This window comes from Kogia breviceps, chromosome 4 (genome assembly GCF_026419965.1).
Source record: "Kogia breviceps isolate mKogBre1 chromosome 4, mKogBre1 haplotype 1, whole genome shotgun sequence".
NCBI lineage: Eukaryota > Metazoa > Chordata > Mammalia > Artiodactyla > Physeteridae > Kogia > Kogia breviceps.
In genome coordinates, this window is record NC_081313.1 from 161,475,038 (window position 1) to 161,498,417 (window position 23,380).

At 35.8% G+C, this 23,380-nt stretch overlaps 1 protein-coding gene across 1 annotated transcript in view; it reads left to right on the top strand.

Moving 5' to 3' along the window:
- TENM2 (teneurin transmembrane protein 2) overlaps positions 1-23,380 on the top strand; it is a 3,844,234-nt gene that overhangs the window by 1,037,996 nt on the left and 2,782,858 nt on the right. The window lies entirely within an intron of this gene.

Below are 23,380 nucleotides of genomic sequence, written 5' to 3' on the forward strand. Positions count from 1 at the left end.
TGATCTCCTTGGCATGGGGGAAGACCGTGTTGAATGCCTGTGTAAAACCTATACCACCTACTGGGAAGAAAGAAAGAGTTCAATAGCCATGTTAAAGTCAGGTGCAATGAAAGAAAATAAGGAAGAAAGATCTCTGATAGCATCTCTGGGGAGGTGCAGAACATTGTGTAGATCAAATTGTGTACCAATTCTCTCGCTCCCTGCTTCCCCCAAACTCCAAATGAGTAAAATCACACCAAAATACATACAGTGTCACATTGCACAGGAAGCCAAGGGAAATGGAACAAAAGGGAAGCCTCAATTTGGAGATTTTAGAGAGGTGAATTAGGGTGATGGACTGTAATATGCTACAGCTACTCATCAACCTGCAATAGTATTTAAACTAATTCAGAGGATAAGTGTTTGTAAAAACACTTATAAGTGTTTGTAAAAACTGTTTCTACATTGTCATGTTTGTTATAACTATAATTGTATAGATTAAGCAATCTCAAATGCATTTTTGGAAAACTATACAGAGAATAAACAAGATGAAATATCCATTGTTAAATTGAAACTATGTCCAATACTATATCTCAAAGTGTATGTTTAATTTTTTGCCATTATTTAATATCTATGATTTTTTGATGACTTTGTTAATGAATATCACCACTGAACTCCTTAGCCCCCAGTCTTACAGAGTTACCTGGGATATGTCACAACCATCACGATATAAATGAAAACATGACCTCTGGATCAGCTTATCTGGATAATAACACTGAAGAGCTCTTTGTCCTGGTAGAGTTAATATTTACTTAGAAATTAAACAGTTCTTCATTGAACACCTAAAAATATATAGTCGGTCAATTCCACTGTTCATTTTTGAGTATGTTCAGTGTGGTAACTTAGCAAGGTTTCTAAGAACCAGTTTCCCTTGTGAATAATCTAAGAATTATTAGAAGTTCCAATTGTCTACCTATAGGTCACAAAAGCAATATGATAATAATAGTAAATGAAATTAACAGCAATGATAACAATAATAGATGTGTACTTTGAACCTTTATTATAATTCAGGTACTTTTATGTGTATATATATAAATAAATCATATATATTTATATGTGTATATATATAAATATATGACATATGTATGATGGGAATAAGAGTAGTTCTTTGATCATAGAATTGTTGTAAAGAATAAATTAGCTTCTATGATCAAAGAACTCTTATCCCCATTTATAGATGAGAAAACTATGGCATAGAGATTAAGTATCTTGTTGAAAATCAGACAGCACAAGGCAAAGCTAGGAGGGTACCATATTTTGGCCAGAGCTGGTCATATTTTTCTCTATACAGTTGGGAAAGGAGAATAGATTTTCAAAGTGATGCCATGAGAAAAGAAAAGAAAAAGAAGTAGAAGGAGGGAGGAAGTGAGTAAGGAAGGAAGAAAGGGAGGGAGGAAGGAAGGGAGTAAGTCTCTAGGAGCACACTTTTACTATTTAATGTTGTCTTAAAATTTGTCAGAATTAAGTATAATATTTAAGGAATATTTTACCAGTAGATAATTTAGTGTTGTTGTTATACCCCATCATCTTGACACCATACCTTTGTCTGACTAGTCGGGATTCTGTTTGAAATGTTTAAATTATTTCATTACCTGTTTAGTGCATATCAGCCTTTTAGGTACAGTGACAGATGGGGATTAAGTATTTTGCTTTAAAGCTATTTTGTTAAGCTTTAAAGATATTTTGTTAAGCATTATATTTTGCTAATATTTATTTAAAAGAGGAAGTATGCCATTAGCTATGCTCCTAATTTAAAAAAAATTCCACAGTATCTTTATACAGGTTGAGTTAAATTAATTAAAGCTAGATCAGAGATGTTAATGAATTAACTACCCAAACTGTTTGTGGATAAAATCAACCTACTATGATAATCATAGTTTACAACTTTCAGGTGAGCACAAACATGTTTCTACAACAAACATTTTAACAAATGTAGTTTCTTATAACAAACATTCAGACTCACCGATGAAGATAAAAGACACAGGTTTAGGGCTTCCCTGGTGGCGCAGTGGTTGAGAATCCGCCTGCTGATGCAAGGGACACGGGTTCGTGCCCCGGTCCGGGAAGATCCCACATGCCGCAGAGCGGCTGGGCCCGTGAGCCATGGCCACTGAGCCTGTGCGTCTGGAGCCTGTGCTCCGCAACGGGAGAGGCCACAACAGTGAGAGGCCTGCGTACCACAAAAAAAAGACACACGTTTAGTATTTAAGCAAAATGTCATTCTGAGCAAACAAACTTTTTTTCTTCCAGTTTTATTGAGATGTAGTTGACATCTGGCATTGTGTATGTCTAAGATGTACAGCATAATTAATTGACTTATATACATCATGAAACGATTAGTACAATACATTTAATGAGCATCCATCATCTCATGTAGATACAAAATTAAAGAGATAGAAACCATATTTTTCATTGTGATGGGAACTCTTAGGATTTACTCTATTAACAATTTTCATATATAACATATGGCAGGGGTCCCCAGTCCCTGGGCCACGGGCCACACAGCAGGAGGTGAGCAGCAGATGAGCAAGCAAAGCTTCATCTGTATTTACAGCCGCTCCCCACTGCCTGAGCTCTGCCTCCTGTCAGATCAGCTGCGGCATTAGATTCTCATAGGAGCACGAACCCTACTGTGAACTGCGCATGCAAAGGATCTAGGTGGTACGCTCCTTATGAGAATCTAATGTCAGTGATCTGAGGTGGAGCTGAGGTGGTGATGCTAGCACTGGGGAGCAGCTGCAAATACACATTATCATTAGCAGAGAGGTTTGACTTCACAGAGACTGTAGTAAATCAGTTGCTTGCAGACTTATATCAGAACCTTATCCATGAGTGGCAAATGAAAACAAGCTCAGGGCTCTCACTGATTCTGCATTATGGTGAGTTGTATAATTATTTCATTATATATTACAATGTAATAATAATAATAGAAATAAAGTACACAATAAATGTAATGTGCTTGAATCATCCCAAAACGATCCCCACCCCTCCCTGGTCCATGGGAAAATTGTCTCTCACAAAACTGGTCCCTGGTGCCAAAAGGGTTGGGGACTGCTGACATATGGCAGTATTAATTATATTTGTCATGTTATACATTACATCCCTAGTACTTATTTATCTTATAAGTTCAAGTTTGTACCTTTTGACTGCCTTCATCCCGTTCCCCCTCCCCCCACCCCCCATCTCTGGTAACCACACATCTGATCTCTTTTTCTATTAATTTGTTTGTTTGTTTTTGAAGTATAATTGACCTACAACACACTGTTAGTTCCTATTACACCACATAGTGATTTGATATTTCTATACATTTCAAAATGATCACCATGATAAGTCTAGTTATCATATGTCACCATACAAAGATAATACACAGTTATTATTTATTCCCCACACTGCACATTTCATACCCATGACTCATTTATTTTGCACCTGGAAGTTTGTACCTCTTCATCTCTCTCGTCTATTTATTTCATCCCCCTACCTCCCTCCCCTCTGGCAACCACTTGTTTGTTCTCTGTATCTATGACTCTGTTTCTGTTTTGTTATATTTGTTCATTTATTTTGTTTTTTAGATTCTACATATAAGTGAAATCATATAGTATTTGTCTTTCTCAGTCTGATTTATTTCACTTTGCATAATATCCTCTAGGCCCATTCATATTGTCATAAATGGCAAGATTTCTTTCTTTTTTATGGTTGAGTAATGTTCCATTGTGTATATATATATATATATATATATATATATATATATATATATATATCACATCTTCTTTATCCTTTCACCTACTGAGGTGGCCTTCAGTTGCTTCCATATCTTGGGTATTGTAAATAATGCTGCAGTTAACATAGGGGTGCATGTTTCTTTTCTAATTAGTCTTGTCATTTTCTTTGAATAAATACCCAGGAGTAGAATTGCTGTATCATATAGTAGTTCTAATTTAATTTTTTGTTGATTCTCCATACTGTTTTCTCTAGCAGCTACACCAATTTACATTCTCATCAACAGTGCATAAGGGTTCCCTTTTCTCCACATCCTTATCAACACTTGTTATTTATTGTCTTTTTGATAATAGCCATTCTGACAAGTGTGAGGTAGTATCTCATTGTGGTTTTGATGTGCATTTCCCTGGTGATTAGGAAGCATCTTTTCATATGCCTGTTGGCCATCTGTATGCCTTTTTTGGAAAACTGCCTATTCACATTTTCTGCCTATTTTTTAAATTGGATTGTTTGCTTTTTGATGTTGAGTTGTATGAGTTCTTTTTATATTTTGGATATTAACCCCTTGTGGGATATATCATTTGCAAATATCTCCTCCCATTCAGTAGGTGGCCTTTTTGTTGTGCTGATAGGTTCACTTCATGATAAAATAATGTATAATAAGAGCAGACTTAATCTACATAGTATCATAACTGGTATATAGATATTTGCTAGCCTCTCCCCTCCCCTTTTAACCTATCTAATGTGTGTCAAAAATTTCTCAACTTAAAGCACTGCATCAACAAATAACTATTCTTTTAAAAGTATCCATTACCCCTGAGGTCAATTTGTTTCCTTTTCAATTGCTTTCTAACCAAACTCCTTCTGGTCACCTTTGTATGTGGCTTTGTTCATATGATCATATTTTCCTGGACTAATTCCCAAACAGTTGATATTTCTTTTCTTTTAAATGTACCCTGTTATACAGATAGGTGCTATATACTTGGTTTTAGCCGATCTGTGGATTTAAGTTTAAAAAATAATTGCTATGGTAGAACACTGACTTAAACCCTGCTGGATGGAGTGTCCTTGGAAATTGGTACTGAATCTTTTTTTTTTTTTTTAACATAAACAGCAATTCCCTGGACACATTTATCTCACAGATACATTCTGTGTGTGTTTTTTACCATGTTAAAAAAATGAATTACTTGTCAATATTTAAAAACTGGCTGATTTCATATAAAATGAGAATATCTGTCTTCTCCTGAACAATCTGAAGATGTGGCTGAAGTGGGCCTGTGTTCCATTTCCATGTGGTAAATATTGACCAGAAGTGGATTGTAGCAGCCTCCTTAAAATGGGTACTGGCAACTTCCACTGCATTCCTTTCCCCACCTCTTCTCTGTAGCAATCGTTCTTCACTCATTTAAGACACCTGCTTTACCTCTGTAAGAATTTGGGTTTGTGATCCTTTTTTAAAAAACATATTTAATACATTTTCTCAAAAAAACAGTTATATTTTATTCACATGGCAATAATGGGAAACTTAGAAAATATTCTGTGTAATAAAGCTATTCTATGGTAGGTACAACTTCTGTGAATCACTTAAGACCTTCCCAAGCATAAGTCATCATAGAAGAATAGTGTCCAAAGCAGGAATAAAAAAATAAGCCCATTCATCAGTTTTATTCTTTTAATATTATTTTGTCAAGTATAATTTCTGAAAGTGAGACTTTTCTATCATAGTTTTCAGTATACCAGCCTTTCTGCATGGTAAGCTCTGAAAAATTTATGAAACTCTACATATAGTAGTGCACATTTGTTGTCATTTGTTGTTAGGCAACAATGAAGATAGAAGCAATAATGAACAGTAATAATAATAGTAAAATAGAGAAATGAACAGTAATAATAATAGTAAAATAGAGAAATGAAACATAAGATTAAATGGGCTAAATTACTTTTTTATTCATTTATTTTTGCTGTTACTCTTTTTTTGCCCATTGCAAATGTTGGTCAACTTTTATACTTGCATATTTACAAGTGTATAGGCACATATGACCCACTATATAGCATATTATTCTTTAAGATTAACTATATTTTTACAATGAATTGTGCATTAAATCTGCACTTCTTTACTTATTTTTGTTGTTGTTGAGGTTAAGTTCATATAACATAAAAAAGTTTATGATTCAGTGGCATTTAGTACATTCACAGTGTTGTACAATGACAACCTCTATTTAATTCCAAAATATTTTCATCACCCCAAAGAAAATTCTATATTCATTTTGAAATCTATTTCCATACCCTCCCTCCCCCAGCCACTAGCAAGCACAATTTGCTTTCTGTCTCTATTAACTTATTTTAGATATTTCATATAAATGGAATCATGTTATACATGGCCTTGTGTGTTTGTTTTCTTTCACTTAGCATCATGTTTTCAAAGCTCACCCACAATGTAGCATGAATTGGTACTTTATTGCTTTTTATGACTGAGTAATATACCATTGTATGCATAGATCACATTTTGTTTATACAGGGGCACTTTTTTCCAGAGTCTAAACACTTACTGTGTTAAACTACTTTCAACTGCTTCCCTTCCTTCATTTTTTTTCTTCCTTTCCCTTTCCCTCCTTCTTTTTGTTTTTTTCTTTCTTTCTTTCATCCCCCATTATCAACACCCACCACCAGACTGGTGCATTTGTGTAAATATGCATTTCAAAACTGCAGACCAATGGACTTCCCTGGTGGTTAAGAATCCACCTGCCAATGCAGGGGACACAGGTTCGAGCCCTGGTCTGGGAAGATCCTACATGCCACAGAGCAACTAAGCCCGTGCGCCACAACTACTGAGCCTGCACTCTAGAGCCCATGAGCCACAACTACTGAGCCCATGTGCCACAACTACTGAGCCCATGTGCCACAACTACTGAGCCTGTGCTCTAGAGGCTGCGAGCCACAGCTACTGAGCCTGTGTGCCACAACTACTGAAGCCCATGTGCCTAGAGCCTGTGCTGCACGACAAGAGAAGCCACCGCAGTCAGAAGCCCATGCACCACAACAAAGAGTAGCCCCTGCTCGCCACAACTAGAGAAAGCCTGTGAGCAGCAACGAAGACCCAACACAGCCAAAAATAAATAAATTAATTATTTAGTTTAAAAAAACCCTGCAGACCAAGGATTCTATTTTGATTTAATGCCAGAATTAAAAGCTGTGACATCAATATCCAATGTAGCAAAATTGCTTAAAACTAAAAGTTACTTGGTTACAAGTTGCACTCTTGTCCCAAATGACTAAAACACTGGAAATAATGAAATAATATAAGATAAAAATATATAATATGTGATATTGATGAAGCATGTAGTAAGAAGAACTTAAAAGTATGAGTTCTTCATAAAATCTGTAAGGATAAGCCCAACTATTCCTCTAGTTAAGTAATTCTTTATTTACACTAGTATCCATGAGGAAAAATATTGAGCTTTGTTATAGATTTGTTCTTTCCTTTACAATATATGTTTAAGTTATTCTATTTAAAAATAGCAATTATCATCCCTTATTATAACTTTTTCTTATTCCACAAATAGAGACTTTAGCATAGTGCTCAAGAGAGCAGACACACATAAGTTGAATCCTAACTTAGATGTATAACCTTGAGCTAATTAATTAACTTCCCTTAGCTTCAGTTCTCTATCTCCTGGTACAGTGTATAAAAAGCACTTGGCTTGAAATATTTTATATTTACATATCTATAACTGCGTCTCTGTCTACATCTAAAACTATGCTAAAATGTTCATATGTATATATGAACATACACGTATGCTGTTTTAATCTAATAAAATTTAAAGAATTACAAAATATTGTTATTCTCTGTGCTTTTGATGGTTGCTTATTCTTTCATTGTGTGGATTTATCTTAATTTGTTTGAGCTCCTGTTGTTGAGCAGTTAGACTACTTACAATATTTTGAAATTAAAAACAAAACTGTGATGAACTCTCTTTTAAGTATATTTCTGTGCAAGTTTGATTAACAGAAGGCATTTAATTTAATACTGCATCATGTTCACAGGCACTAAAGGATATAATGTATATTAAATATATATGTGTATAAATATGTGAATGAGTATAAATATATGTGTATGTATTTTCCCTTTTCCATGAAGTAGATCTTAAAAAGTTAGAAAAATAGAGTGCTCAAAAAAGAAATAAGATGCTCTGAGGAATATCTCTCGTTATAAAGGAAATACATTATTCTCCTACTTTTTGTTTAATTGATTTTTTAAAATATAGGCAACACATTGCCCAATGTGATGAGGCTGCTAAAATGTTTAATTATTTTATACTGGTTGGGGTTAAAGTAATTTTGTGTTATGTGCAGGACTACAACAACTCATTCATCCTCAAGAAATGCAGTCGCTGTTGCTCTTCTTGTGAGAATCTATTTTATAAGCTATCTCCACAACATTAATGTACTGTTAAATTTTCTGGAGTAACTGTATTTCAAAATATTGAAGGGAATATTTTTTTCTACAGAGAGAACACTTTCTGTGGAGAGCAACTGACATGGCATTTTTATATTTTAGCATTATATCATGCATTAGAAACATATGGAAATCCCTGCATAATTTTAAATAGGGCATGCTAAACTTACCAGTTATTTGAGAACAAGAAACTAAGCAAGCATGGGGGAAAATATGAGAAATTGAGTCTCAAGTTGGAAGAAATTATAAAGGCTCCACAAATATTGACAGTTCAAAGAGAAAAATAAAATGATTAATTATATAATACAAAGAAACTTTTTAATACAAACATTCTTTAGCAAAAATGCAAATTTATTGTCATTTATCGTTGTTAATAATGACAAAGAGAGAGGTCTTAACATGGAGAGTGACAAAAGAAACAAGTAGTCTAGCATTTTCTGTTTATAAGATTTTGAGATAAATGAGTCCACAATTATGAAGCTGTAGTCCATTAGTACTAAGATGTCTGGATATAAACATCATAATAATAATAATTTTTTTAAAACTGCATCAACATTGACAGAAAACTTCAGCAGCAATTATAAAGAAAAAAAATACCTCTAAATTGAAAAGATTTTATTTAAACAAGCTAAAAGTAAGTAATGCCCAATAATAATAGCTAACATTCATGTAGCGTTTATGGTGTGCCAAATAGAGTTCAGTACCTATGCACAGTATCTAAGTAACTGAATTAATGAACTCATTTCATTAACCCTATGAAGTAGGTACTATCACACAAAACAACCCTATGAGGTAGGTACTAAAATGGTATCAACTACTCTCCCCATTTAGCCAGAAGGGAATCTGAGGAACAGAGAGGGTAAAATACCTGGCCCAAGGCCTCAGAGATAGGAGGTGGGAGAGCTGGAATCTGAACCCAGGCAGCATGGTTCCAGATTGTACAGTGTTACAGTGTATCATATGGTCTCTTCCAACAAGTCACCATATTGAGCCACATGAAACTGTAGATGCTAAATTCAGACAATATCAAGTTCCCTCTAGTAAAAGGAACTGAGGTCAAATAAGCTTGTGAAATGCAACATTCTCAACTCTTGTTGGGAAATTCCCATCTTGCATATTTATCTTAAAAAAAAAATGACTCTTGATGTACAATAACTTAAAGTACTTAATTCCATCCAGAAATAATCAATCTTCTTGAATGAATTGACTAAAAAAAATCTAAACTAGCTATATAATCAAGGGCGGGACAGAATATGCCATTAAATTAGTGGTAGGATTTTTTTTTTTCCTCAGGCTGATGGCTGATGTGTCATGGCTCAGCAAGATGCACAATTAACCTTAACCTAAGGACATATACTAACAAGAAACGATCTAGTTCAAGTTTCAGATCCTCTTCTTCAAGTGGCTGTAAAAAATGTATGGATAAGAATAAAGGAGATTATATAACAACCTAAATGGGGAAAGAATTTTAAAAAGAATAGATATATATATATATATATATGTATAACTGAATCACTTTGCTGTAAACCTGAAACTAACACAACATTGTCAATCAACTATACTCCAATATAAATTAAAAAGTTAAAAAAATACAAAGCCATTTAAAAAAAAAAGAATAAAGGAGATTTTTGAAAGTACAGAAATACAGTTTACCCTTGAGCAATGTGGGACTTAGGGGCACTGATCCTTCACACAAAGTTCTGCATATAATTTATAGTCAGCCCTCTGTATCTGCAGTACCTCCATATGTGCAGATTCAACCAACCAAGGATGGTTGAACTGTAGTACTGTAGTTTTTACTATTGTGTAAGTGGACCCACACAGTTCAACCTCAGTTGTTCAAGGGTCAACTGTAATCATTATATATTCTTGTTATTGGGGGCATTATAAGAGAAAATAGCAAATGACAAAACTTGCCAAACTTCAGGATACCTGACCCTTCAGCCATGGCACTCATTCTGAATCGTGCTGTTAGTGGCACATTTACAGTTCACTTCTGATTTTCTCATTCTTCCCTTAAATTTTCATGTCTAATGACAACAATTATGGTCAGATGTTTATTCCAAAGTAAAATAGGAAAAAAATGAAGATAAGATTTTAACAGTGGAAAAATAGAATATGGTTGCATTAATCTTCTAGGTCAGATATACTTGTGATCCATGAATATTTCAGAAATAATATGGTGTATGTATGAAGCTCATGCTGTTTTCCAGCAATAAAGTTCATGGTGTTCAGGAGAGTTTTCTAGTTCCTATCATCTCCAAAATGTTTGCTATTCATACATTGAAGAGGCAAATGTAGTCTAAATTAGGTGGACAACATTTTGTTTTATGTAATTTTAGTTTTAGCAAAGATACAATTTAACCTTGAAACAAAACAAGAACAACGGCACATTTGAGAGAGAATAAGTAAGAAAAACAGCAAATATTTTTGTTCAAAAATGAATTTGTTTTTGGATAATGCTTTCTTAGGGAGATCTTATGAATTGAATTGTTTTATAAATCATGAAACAATATTAAATTAATGCATTTGACTTTTTCTGTATTATTTTTAATATGTAATATATGAAAAGTATAGCATGTGTATGTTATTGCAGCAATTATAGACATAACAGTTCATTATAAAGCTGTTTTTAAAATATTTGATTCTTTTTCCTGTTTTCTATATATTTGGACATATAGGACTATTTTGATGTCAGTCAATCGTGATTGAGGGATGAGGGTAAGGAAAAATGGAACTTGGCTAATCTAGAATTTACTCTGAGCTGCATAAATGCTTTATAAATTTCATATGCAAAACCATCTGGATAAGTGGACACAGAAGTTTGATGATGTTATATAAACTCACCATTTATATTAAGGTAGCATGATCTTATCCTAAGGATTTGTATAGATGTCAAAAGGATAAAAAGTTCAAGAGGGTGAGGAAGAGGGGATGTTTTCATTAGAAGGGGGTACTTTAAAAGCTTATTTGTCTGTCTGGAGCATATAAACATAATACCTGAGTCATTTTAAATTGCCACAGTTGTAAAAGAACTGTTATCCTAAAAAGGATTTTGGATAAAACCCTGCCAGGTTAAGGCTTCCTAGGAACTGCTTTGCATTTTTTTTTTTTTTTTTTTTTTTTGTGGTATGCGGGCCTCTCACTGTTGTGGCCTCTCCCGTTGCGGGGCACAGGCTCCGGACGCGCAGGCTCAGCGGCCATGGCTCACGGGCCCAGCCGCTCCGCGGCATGTGGGATCTTCCCAGACCGGGGCACGAACCCGTATCCCCTGCATCGGCAGGCGGATTCTCAACCACTGCGCCACCAGGGAAGCCCTGCTTTGCATTTTTATAAGTAATAGGACTTTCTGAAATTCTAGCTAAATATTGTATTTATGAAAGTTAGTATTTTTCAACAGTAATAGTCCATGTAGTTTGGGGATGATCTGTTAGTTGACTTTCTAAACCCAATTTTCAATTGAATCTTATTTTTCATATTCTCTCCTTTATTCCCCCTCTCTCTAACGTAAAAATAATTGAAATACTAATAAAGGCTTTACAGCATTGTACAAAAGATTAGCAAAATCATCAGGTTAGGAGTTATATTAATGAAGAAAAAACTGTTGTTGCCTCAATATCTTTTTTGAGTTTCTCTATATTTTCCCTTTCAAGTAAATATTAAATATCCACATTGAATTAAAGTAGGGGAATCTTGTAAAGGTGAAAAAGAACAATAGGAAAACAAATAAGAATAGCAAACTGATATAGACAAAATACATCTGAATTCCAGAAACTGGGCAAAATAAGAAAATAGAAGACAAATAATATTCAGGAAGAGATACGCTGAATTCAGTCACATATTTTAGGAATGAGTTAGTGTTATGACCAATAATGACACTTACAGAACAGATTTCAACGTTGAAATATATCTTTATATTTGAGGTTACTATGACAGTTTTTCTAAGGAGTCTTGGTGCTGAAAGACTGAAAAGCAGTAACATAGGTAATAGCTACCTTCCAAAATCAAAATTAAAAATATAAAAAATAAAATTTCTGAATATCTGTCATGTCAATGACACTGTTTAAATTAGTAGTTCCTAAACTGGATTGTTGAAACGTCATTTCTTTCATCAAAATCTCTTTGAATTTATATTAAGAGATTAAAAATCAATATTTAAAAAGATTAGTTAGAAATAATTTATGATTGCAGTGATGTGTGAGTTTTTGAAGGTTTAATACTGTATTATTTGATAGTTAATTTATTATATTGTCATGATTGTCAAATGTTGCAAAACCAATTAGAAAGTTACTTAATTGTCTATGCATCATTCTTTTATGGAAATTGAAGCAGAATATCTATGAGGTACATTCCAATAAGTAGCTAATACCTTAAGCTGCAGTCCGCAGCCTTTTTGGCACCAGGGACCAGTTTTGCGGAAGACCAGTTTCCACGGGCGGGGGCGGGGGGGATGGTTCAGGAGGTAATGCAAGCGATGGGGAGCGGCATATGAAGCTTCGCTCGCTTGCCCGCTCACCTCCTGCTGTGCAGCCCGGGTTTTTAACAGGCCGCCGACCGGTGCCAGTCCATGGCCAGGGGTTGGGGACACCTGCCTTAAAGCAAAGGTTATAAACATTTGTAGTTACTTTCTATCAATTTTTCAAAGAAATCAGGTTGCTACCAAAATGGAAATGAAAGTCTGTTCGTTTATTTTTGAAGGACCATTATTTATTTAATGGAGGTCCCCAAATGGGAATCAAAGTCTTACTCTCGGACAATAAGAAATGTATTTGTGTGAACTAATATAGATGCATGATGGGATGCGGAGCCAGGACAAGAAAAATGAATCTAAAGAGGAAAATTTGTGTGTGCGTTATTGGGAAGAAAAACGGGGAATATTTATTAACATGCTTGTGTTGTTAGCCCAACATGGTTCCAGCTACAGGTGAAAGCTAATGTAGCTATTTTTCTTAGTGACTGCAAAACCAGATGCCTAAGTGGAGGTATTTGGGAGTCCAGTAGTCAAAGATACAGTTGGAGAAATGGCCAAGCTTCCCACACCTCCCTGTCCCATCCCCCTTTTCTATGGAATATATCATGGTTCTATCTCAAGAGAAATGAGAGGGAACTAGTGCCCTTTGTCAGTTTAGGGAAAGCAGGTGTATGCGGTGGAAAGAATGGTATTAAACAGAACAGAGCCGTATTTCTCCATAACACAAGCAACTGTAGCCATTGATTGTAAATATTGATTCGCTTTTTTAACATGAACATGTACTGGTGATAGTGCATATATTGAAAAGTTTATATTCAAAGGAGTGAAGGCTGAATTTCCTTATGTAGAAGAAATTGACTTTTGCTTGAGTAAAGATCAAACCGTCGTCTGGCACACAGCGGCACAGTTTCTGTAGTGGCTAAAGAGAATCAGTGGAAACATTTCCCTTTAAAATGTGATAAGGTTTGCAATAAATCAGCTACTTTACTAGACTTGCTGTGTCATTCACAATGAAACATCATAGCTCAATGTCCCCACCAATATTTCATAGTTTTATTTTGAAAAAGTATCTCTAGTGTTTTGCCAGTATTGTATGATTTACTGTTCTACACTCAGTTCTGAAATATCCATCCGCATCTCAGCTATTGTATTCTTGGCATCAGGAAAGATTTTGCTTCGGGTTTTATTTATTCAGAGCCTGTTAATGTTGTAATTTTTACATCATTGTCATGTCATTTTGCCACTAATGTCATATATTTGATAAAAGAGCACTGGGAGAGGATCTGTGTTCTTATTAGTTAGAGTGGTCTGATAAATGGATTATCTTATTTAGTAAGCAAGGCTTTGACAGGCAGGTGAATACAGATGGGCATATTAATGCTGGGTTAACATGAGTTTTAATTTCTTTGGTAAATTTCTGAACATCTCCTTGAAAACTGCCTAATAATGGCAGCTAAAAGTTATTTAATGACAACCATAAATGATTGTATATGCTCTAGTCACATGGATTATTTCATTTTAATCCTTTCATCAGTCCTATGAGGGATGACCTCTTATTACAATATCCATTTACAGATGTGGAAACTGAAGCAAAACAAGGTTATACTAACATAAGATTTCATAGCTAAGAAACGTAGAGTTGCAATGAGCCCTGGTAATTCTTCTTTGAAGATGCCTTTTCTACTGTCTTTGTAAATGCTGACCTCCTGTAACTCTCATTCTGACCTTCTGATAAATATATAAATATTTATATAAAATATATATTTATATTAAAATTTCATAGTAGCTTTTTATCTGGATTTTATCTTATTATTTTCTCATTGAGGAACTATACAGTTTCTGCTTCCATTCTATAACACAATGCTAACTTGCTCACTTTGCCCTTGATGGGGAGTCTGAGTAATGTTGCACTTTAAAATGTAAAAGAATATTATCAAAATTTATCTTGTTTTTATGTGGGAAAAAGTAATTTCCATCTGGTGCCATCATTCAGATAATTTCCACTTTGAAAATGAGTCTGTTTTCCCCCTGCAAGCCTCTTTATTTTCTGTTGGCCCGATTGCTGACTGCCTTCTTGTACAGAAGGTACATGGGAATGATTGGTTTCTTACACCTGTGTTATAGCTTTACCATTTTGATATTTAGTTGCTGGGACTTTCCTTGAAACACACACATGCACACAAATTGGGTTTTAAGCGTTCACTTTATGAAAAAGCAGAAACGTATGATAATACCTGGATATATCTGTATTATTTGTATGTGTAAAACCTATTCAAGAGGAATTTCAAGTAGAAAAACGTGTTTATTTTAAAAGCAGTATAAGACAAAACTGAACTCATTTCCAATTCCAGTGAAACCCAGCGGTGTTTTTCTTCTCTGTTGAGTGATCCTCATTCATCTGGTTTTGTCCCATTCCCTGCCAAATCTTGCCCAGGATTTGTGGGATGTTGGTATCAACCTCTATCCAACTCTGACCAATTGGATTCCAACTGTTCCTAAAGGCTCAGCCACAGTCCGTGCATGAGTCTCTCCCAACCGACTCAGGGCAGACTTCATGAGCTTCCACAGTCCATAAAAATGAGTCAGAGTGGAAATTCATTAGGCTTTTGTAAGCTTAGCACTTTAAATTCCCCAAACTTGGTATTTGTTTTGCAGTTTGTAGGACTGCTCTTCTACATTGGTTTCCAGTCTCCCACAGGGACTTAAGTCCCTCTCAAAGCCATAGCTTCCTTGGCTGGAGCCCTAACACTGGTCTCTATTCTGTCAGTTACCTCCTTGAAGCTTCTCTTTATTCTCTCATTACTTGCTGTGGCTCTATCTGTCCCCAAACGTTAGTCTACTGGTATTGAAGGCTAGATCCCATTGACTTTGAGTTTTATCACTTTACAGAAACCCTTGCTTTCTTCTCTACCAGATTACATCCTCTTGGACATTGACGATGGCCTGGGTCAAATCTGAATGCGCTTACTTCCTGAGGGTAAACATTAAGCGTTAGAGTGTTACCTATGGAGCTCAGTCCCAGGGATTGTTTAGCTGTTATCCTTATTATCATGACTTCCTCCCTTTTCCCAACAGCTTAGGCCACCAAGTTCCCAGCTTGTCCACGAACTAAACCCATGTGAGGAATAGCAGTAAATATATGGCTTTTCTTCTCAAGTACCTCTGGGTGAATCAAATGGATTACTCACAAATGCATCCTAGGTATTGAATATTGCTTTCGCTTCTGTTTTTTATTGTAAAGGCTGAAGCAGGCTGGAAAAGGGCAATGTGGTCCCTAGTTTTCTGCTAATGCAGAAGCTGGAAGCTAACTTGATAATATCCTCCATTGTGACATACTATACAATCCACTGCTCATGATGGTCTGTAAGGGATTTCCACTTTCAAGTGCTTAACTACAAGGTCCTGCCCTTTTTACATCCTGTCACCACCTCACCTCACTTTCCATGACAGTACCCACATTAGCTGGGTTGACTTGTATCAGTCACTGAGCTTGATAGTCTTTATCATTAAATCAAGGAGGTGGACAAGATGCTGTCCACTTTTAGTTTCTGATATAAGATGTCTTACTAAGTGTCAAATCATAATTCCAGTGACTATACCCTTATAGCAGCTTCTAAAAGACTGGAAATAGAGCAGGATTTGCTTCTGTCCAGTGTCTGGTTCTACTGAGAACTAGCTCTGGCTTGCCTCTGCTTCATTGTGATATGGCATTTTGTACACTGTTATCCTTCCTATATATTGAATGACTTTATTTTAAGTTTGTATCTCAAATATTTTAAAATTTCCATCCAAACTTTATGCGAAATAGATTTCTCTACCTTCCCAATTTTACTCAAGAAAGGTTTCTGAGATGTCTTATAGTGGAAAAAATACATATTTTCATTGTCATTAGCATCAATCACTTTCTTATTTCTCATTTTTTTGCTTCGCTTATTACAAAGAACATATTGGGAATCACTCTACCCAACAAAGTTAAAAAAAAAAAACAAACACCTTTTAAAAATTTACATGGGTTCTCTTTTATTCCTTCAAGTTGCACAGGCATGGACATATGGTGGATAGAAATATTCTGAGGTAAATACTCAGAATTTTGAATTATTTTCTGTAACAACAAAGTATCCCAATAATTTCTTGGAGATTTCAGCTGACTAATTACTACAGATTTGGTTGCAACCCAAGTCACTTTAGGACCTTACAAAAAGTGAGAGGCTTCAGGTAAGATTATCAGAATGAGAATAGATGAGTTTGCAAGCATTGATAAACCTGGAGAACAACAGGGCTAAATGTTAAATGCATCATTTGAGTATGTGCCACTGCAGAAAACTGAATGAACAGCTTTTTGGTTATGTATATTGGAAGTAAGAAATTTTTAGCATTGTTTTGCATTTCTTTTGGTGACAGACTTATCAAAATGAACATTTTCTGATGGAGAATGCCTAGTAGACTTTCTCTCTTTTAGAGCTTAGTGGTGTGTGTAAAAACTCGAGTCAGTCACCCTTTGTATTTACCTTCCTTCTCTTATGAGGAACCATTCACCTGTAAAGCATTTGCTGAATATTGACTCTGTGTCAGCATCAGGGTTACACTGCACTCACGCTTAGGGCTACAATGAAAGAGAAATATGTCATATAGTCTAGACAGTCACCAAGTCTACCATTGGTTCTGGAGCAGTTTTCAGCCTTCAAATTTTATTAGATTCTTGAACTATGAATGATGGTATAATGTCAATAGTTTTCTTAACAGCAGACATTTTCTGAATAGCTATCATGTGTAGAGTGGTCTTTATTTCAGATAAATGGTGCAGTTCCTAGCCTCAGGAAGGGCATTCTATTGAGTTCACATGTGGACTGTCTGCTTCCACATCATTCTAGTGATAGAAAAGGAGAAGGAGGAAAAGCAAGAGAAGTGGAAGGAGGAGCAGGGGGAGGAATAATAAAAGATATATTTTGTGTGTCTAATGTATACTAGGAGCTCTAGATTTCACTGTTGTGGCCTCTCCCGTTGCGGAGCACAGGCTCCGGACGCACAAGCTCAGCGGCCATGGCTCACGGGCCCAGCCGCTCCGCGGCATGTGGGATCTTCCCAGACCAGGATGTCGCTGCCAGCACGACCGAGGTCTCGAATTCAGGTGGCAAGGGGATGAGGAAAAAGTTTAAGAGGAAAGAGTGAGGACGAGAGGGACACCAGGAGCCACTGCAAACAAGTGTCAATTTTATTGTTTATATGCACAGCTTTTATAAAATGCAGATACAGGGAGTTCAGGGAGTTAAAGCACACTAGGTTCTGTTTAAGATTAGGTTAGTTTCTTTCTCGTGGGAACAGTCTGTCCTTCATCCTGCTAACTTCTTGATAACAACATTTTTGCCTTCTCTGTTTGTACCCAAAGTTTCTGTTATGACTGGGCATATTGTTCTTGACCTTGTGATAAACATTAGGGAAAAGGGGCTTTCATCCGTCCAGAATGGGCTTCACCTGCACCTGTCATGCACTGATCACCTCGGGGAAAACGTGGGTGGAGAAGTCCCAAGAGCGTAGGCTCAACCTTATTGAGGCATGCATGAATATGCCTGCCTCTATTTTGGGAGCCTGTGCTCAATTGGTCATTTTCCTCCAGGCCGAATACCCTTAACGGGCATGGCGCGCTCCACACCAGGGCACGAGCCTGTGTCTTCTGCATCGGCAGGCGGTGAACTCTAGATTTCAAGTGAAGCATAATATGATCTCTTTAAAATGACTTCTCATCTAGCTGAAGTAGAAACGAACATTTATTGTGTGCCTCCTATTATGTAATTTCAGGAACTCTATATAATAATAATCAATGTTCATTGAGAAGTAAGTAGTAATTGAGAAGTAAGACGTAAGTAGTAAGTAATCCATGTTTTACATGGATTACCTTTACATGGATAGTTGTATCTAATCCTTTACATGATTTTTCAATCCTGCTTTACAGGGCTTATTTTATCCAGTCATCTGCAAACCCCTATGAGATGGATAGGCACAATGTCTGTCCCCATTTTGAAGATGAGGAAGTCTAGGCACAGAGAGATTGACAGATTGCCCAAATTCGCATAGGTAATGGGATGTGGAGCCAGGATTTAATTTCAGGCAGAGGAGATTTTTCCATGAAACTAATGGAATTTATGATTCAGGAACACTCACTTTTACAGACTAGTTCCAAGAATTTATACTTAAATTGTATTTGTAATTTTGAATTATTTTTCTTAGAAAGACCCTAAAATGTTTATAAGCTTCAGAACCCAGGCAATTGGGCCTTCTACGACAACTTCAACTTCCAGTTAATGAAAGTGTAAACCTACCAGCTTCTTGAATTGTCTTCTTCCCTCTTCTGATGGTAGAGGAAGTGGATTTCCTGGAAATAAAGGTCAATCTGTCGCTTTCTCCTCTGGAGCCTATTTTCTCTCCATTTCAGAGACTGTGGTCTGTCAGTCATATTTATTCTAATTCTCTCTCCTTCATCCCTATTATCAATCTATTTCTCTCACTATATTAGTCCCATCATCATTCAAACATACTTTATTCTATTTTTAGTTTTTTAAGGAACCTCCATAATTTTCTCCATAGTGGCTGTATCAGTTTACATTCCCCCCAACAGTGCAAGAAGGTTCCCTTTTCTCCACAACCTCTCCAGCATTTATTTTTGTAGAATTTTTTGATGATAGCCATTCTGACCGGTGTGAGGTGGTACCTTATTGTGGTTTTGATTTGTATTTCTCTAATAATCAGTGATGTTGAGCATCTTTTCTTATGCCTCTTGGCCATCTGTATGTCTTCTTTGGAGAAATGACTATTTAGGTCTTCGGTCCATTTTTTGATTGGGTTTTTTATGACCCAGTAATCCCACTACTGGGCATATACCCTGAGAAAACTGTAATTCAAAAAGACAAGTGCACCCCAATGTTCACTGCAGCATTATTTACAATAGCCAGGACATGGAAGCAACCCAACAGATGAATGGATAAAGAAGATGTGGTACCTTATATACAATGGAATATGACTCAGCCATTAAAAGGAACAAAATTGGGTCATTTTTAGAGACGTGGATGGACATGTCATACAAAGTGAAGTAAGTCAGAAAGAGAAAAACAAATGTATATTTACACATGTATGTGGAATCTAGAAAAATGGTACAGATGAACCTATTTGCAAAGCAGAAATAGAGACACAGATGTAGAGAACAACCATATGGACACCAAGAGGGGGAAGGGTGGGTGGGATGAACTGGGAGATTAGGATTGTCATATATACACTACTATGTATAAAATAGATGACTAATGAGAACCTGCTGTATAGCATAGGGAACTCTGCTTAATGCTCTGTGGTGACCTAAATGGGAAGGAAATCCCCAAAAGAGGGGATATGTATATACATATGACTGATTCACTTTGTTGTACAGCAGAAACTGGCACAACATTGTAAAGCAACTATACCCTAATTTAAAAAATGAAAGGAAGGAAGGAAGAAAGAAGGAAAAAACACTGAGATAACCAATGCCTCTATTCACAGTATGTGAATACAATTACTGTTTGCCATAGTAGCAAATGAAGTCAGTCATGTAAGAAAGTTAAAACCAAAAAAAATCCCCTTTTTCCGCCATTAAAAAGGAAAGATTAAGCAAAGAAAAAAATATTCCCAGTCTCCCCATTTCCATCCCAGCTGTTTCCAAACCACTCAACTTGCTTTCCCAGCTAGCAGAAGACCTCTTCACTGGATGTCTTCACTATACTCATTCTTTTATTTACTTAAAAAATACTTACTGATACCTGCTAGGTGTCAGGCTTTGTGCTAAGTCACAGGATTAAAACAAAGAACACAGACTTCATAGGAATAGTAACTTACAATAGGAGCTTGTATCTGGTACGTTCTATTATTGCAGATGCATTTAAGAGATAATAATAGAGATCTTAGTATATTGCATTTAGTACTCTCTCTTATTAAACATATCTAGGTTTTGGAAACTTGGTATGCCCATACCCAAATAAACTACCACTGCTTTTAAAAATTTTTGCAAAATGTTAGAGAAACTTTTAGATTTCAAACCTACCATTTGTATCTATATATATGTATCAATCTTCATTGTCATGTAAATTCATCAATCTGCTTTTAATTTAAGATATTCACTTTAACTAATTATTTAAATATTTGAGTGACTAAAGTGAATAAAATCTCTCATTGCCACGTGTCCAAACAAGAGAGGGCCCTTAGCCCACAAAATGAGATTTTCCTGGGCAGTTCTATTAATATTGATAAGCTTTATTTACCCCCATTCTATGGATTAAACAATGAGCATTGCAGATAAATGAATAACTTTCCTAATCTCATCCAATCAATTATATACACAAACAAAATTCAAATACAACTCTCTTTGATTGCACAGCCTAAGATCTTTCAGATATACGTTTTGAGTGTACCAAAATCAAGAGACATAGGATGGGTGCGATTGGTTGGGGACAAAAGGACCACAAAGATGAGCATTATAGAGCATGACCTCAAGGGGAGGAAACAAAGGGAAAAACTGTACAGGAAAACCTTAGGTAGAAAATATATAATCGTTTGTGCTTGAGTAGAACAGAAAACTCACAGCAGCAGTGTCAATAGCTTAACTTTGTGTCCTTTGAAGTCTTCCCTATTGTGTCTTTGGTCTCTAGCCACGGAAGACGGACATTTAAAAAGTTCGATCAAAGAGACCTCAGTTGATAAGTGGCTGTTTGTACTATTGATAAATTGCTTCACTATCATTTTCTATAAAACCAGATTCAGTGTTTGTAAAACACTCACAAGTTGTTGCTATTTTTGCTTTCAAAGTATTGGATTCTTTTGCTGTTTTTTTGAGAAGCATTTTAAAGGGAGGATTTGTTGCTGGTTTCCTTTAGCTGATATTTTAAGTTTATTTGAAATTTTACATGATTTAGTGTTCTGCAGAGTGTTCTGTTCTGTTCTTTCCTTCCCTTAATGTTGACTTGATGAGAGTTTAATAGAATTTGTTTAAAGTTATTTCTGATCTTGAATTAAGTGGGAACCAGTATATCCCTGTGCAGGTATGGGCTTCAATTTATGGCAAATATGTTTGTCTTTACAGTCATGCATAATTTCCGACTTCCAGAAATTACTTCTGTTTTATAGCTATACCTTCCAAACCCATCATAAGGAGGGCTCTGTCAGCATTTCTATTACATTATTTACTTTACAGAGGTTTATAACATGGTCATAAAACTCACTCCAGGATTAGTTTCATCAGACAAACTCTCATCTTGGGAAGAAAGGTGTTATTTTTTTCCAACAGTTTAAAAATAATATACTGACTTGCTTCTTCTCATACAGTTGGAGTTCATAGACTCCTTTTTTGCTATAAAACCTTTCTTTCTCTGAAAGAAGATGTCCTAATTGGCCTTTATGTATTTATGCACTAGAACCTCTCCTTTCTCCTCAGAAGGGAGAGCTACATAGCAACACAGAGCTTGGACACAAGAGTTCAATAAACAGGCGTTCAAATCCCTATCTATGACTTAATAGGTAAGAGATTGTTAGCTACTTATGGAATATGATAAGGAATTAATAAGTCCTGGCTATAGAGGTATATATTATCTCATTATTTTTAGTCCTGTTATCACTTAGGAACTTAATGAACTCCTTAATCTGATGCATATCTCTAAATAATGAATTAAATTTTTTCTTTCCCTTACTCATTCAGTACTTATTGAGCATAAGAGTGGATGCTAGAGATACAAAGGCAATATAACATGACCTCTGCCCTCAAGGAATATGTAGTTCAGTAGGAAGAGTCAGCCTTGTAAATAGATGAAGTACAGAATATTTAATGCTTACCTTGAGGCTTGGATAGCTCAGAGAAAAGTCACTTAGACTAGGGCATCACTGAAAGTTTTTTAGGTAGTAGGTAGAAAGGTGGGTATTTCTGTACTGAATACTAAAGGATGATAAAGAAGATGGGTAAACATCCTTGGGTCATGGAAGCAGCAATGTGCAAAGCATAAAGAGGAAAAACATGGCATAAACTGGGAACTAGAATATGACTGCAGTTAAGAGTATAGGGGGATGGAAGAGTAACAAGAAGGTGTAATGGAAAGATATTTCTATTGATTCTCCATCATAATAAACCTGCCTAGGTTCTCTCTTGGCTCAGTTTCCCATGTTCTTGGATTGGAAGAATCAATACTGTGAAAATGACTATACTACACAAAGCAATCTATAGATTCAATGCAATCCCTATCAAATTACCAATGGCATTTTTTACAGAACTAGAACAAAAAAATCTTAAAATTTGTATGGAGACATAGAAGACCCCAAAGAGCCAAAGCAATCCTGAGGTAAAAAAAGACAGAGCTGGAAGAATCATGCTCCCTGACTTCAGTCTATACTGCAAAGCTACAGTACTCAAGACAGTATAGTACTGGCAACAAAAACAGAAATATAGATCAATGGAACAGGATAGAAAGCCCAGAGATAAACCCATGCACCTATGGTCAACTAATCTATGACAAAGGAGACAAGGATATACAATGGAGAAAAGACAGTCTCTTCAATAAGTGGTGCTGGGAAAATGGGACAGCTACATGTAAAAGAATGAAATTAGAACACTCCCTAACACCATACACAAAAATAAACTCAACATGGATTAAAGACCTAAATGTAAGACCAGATACTATAAAACTATTAGAGGAAAA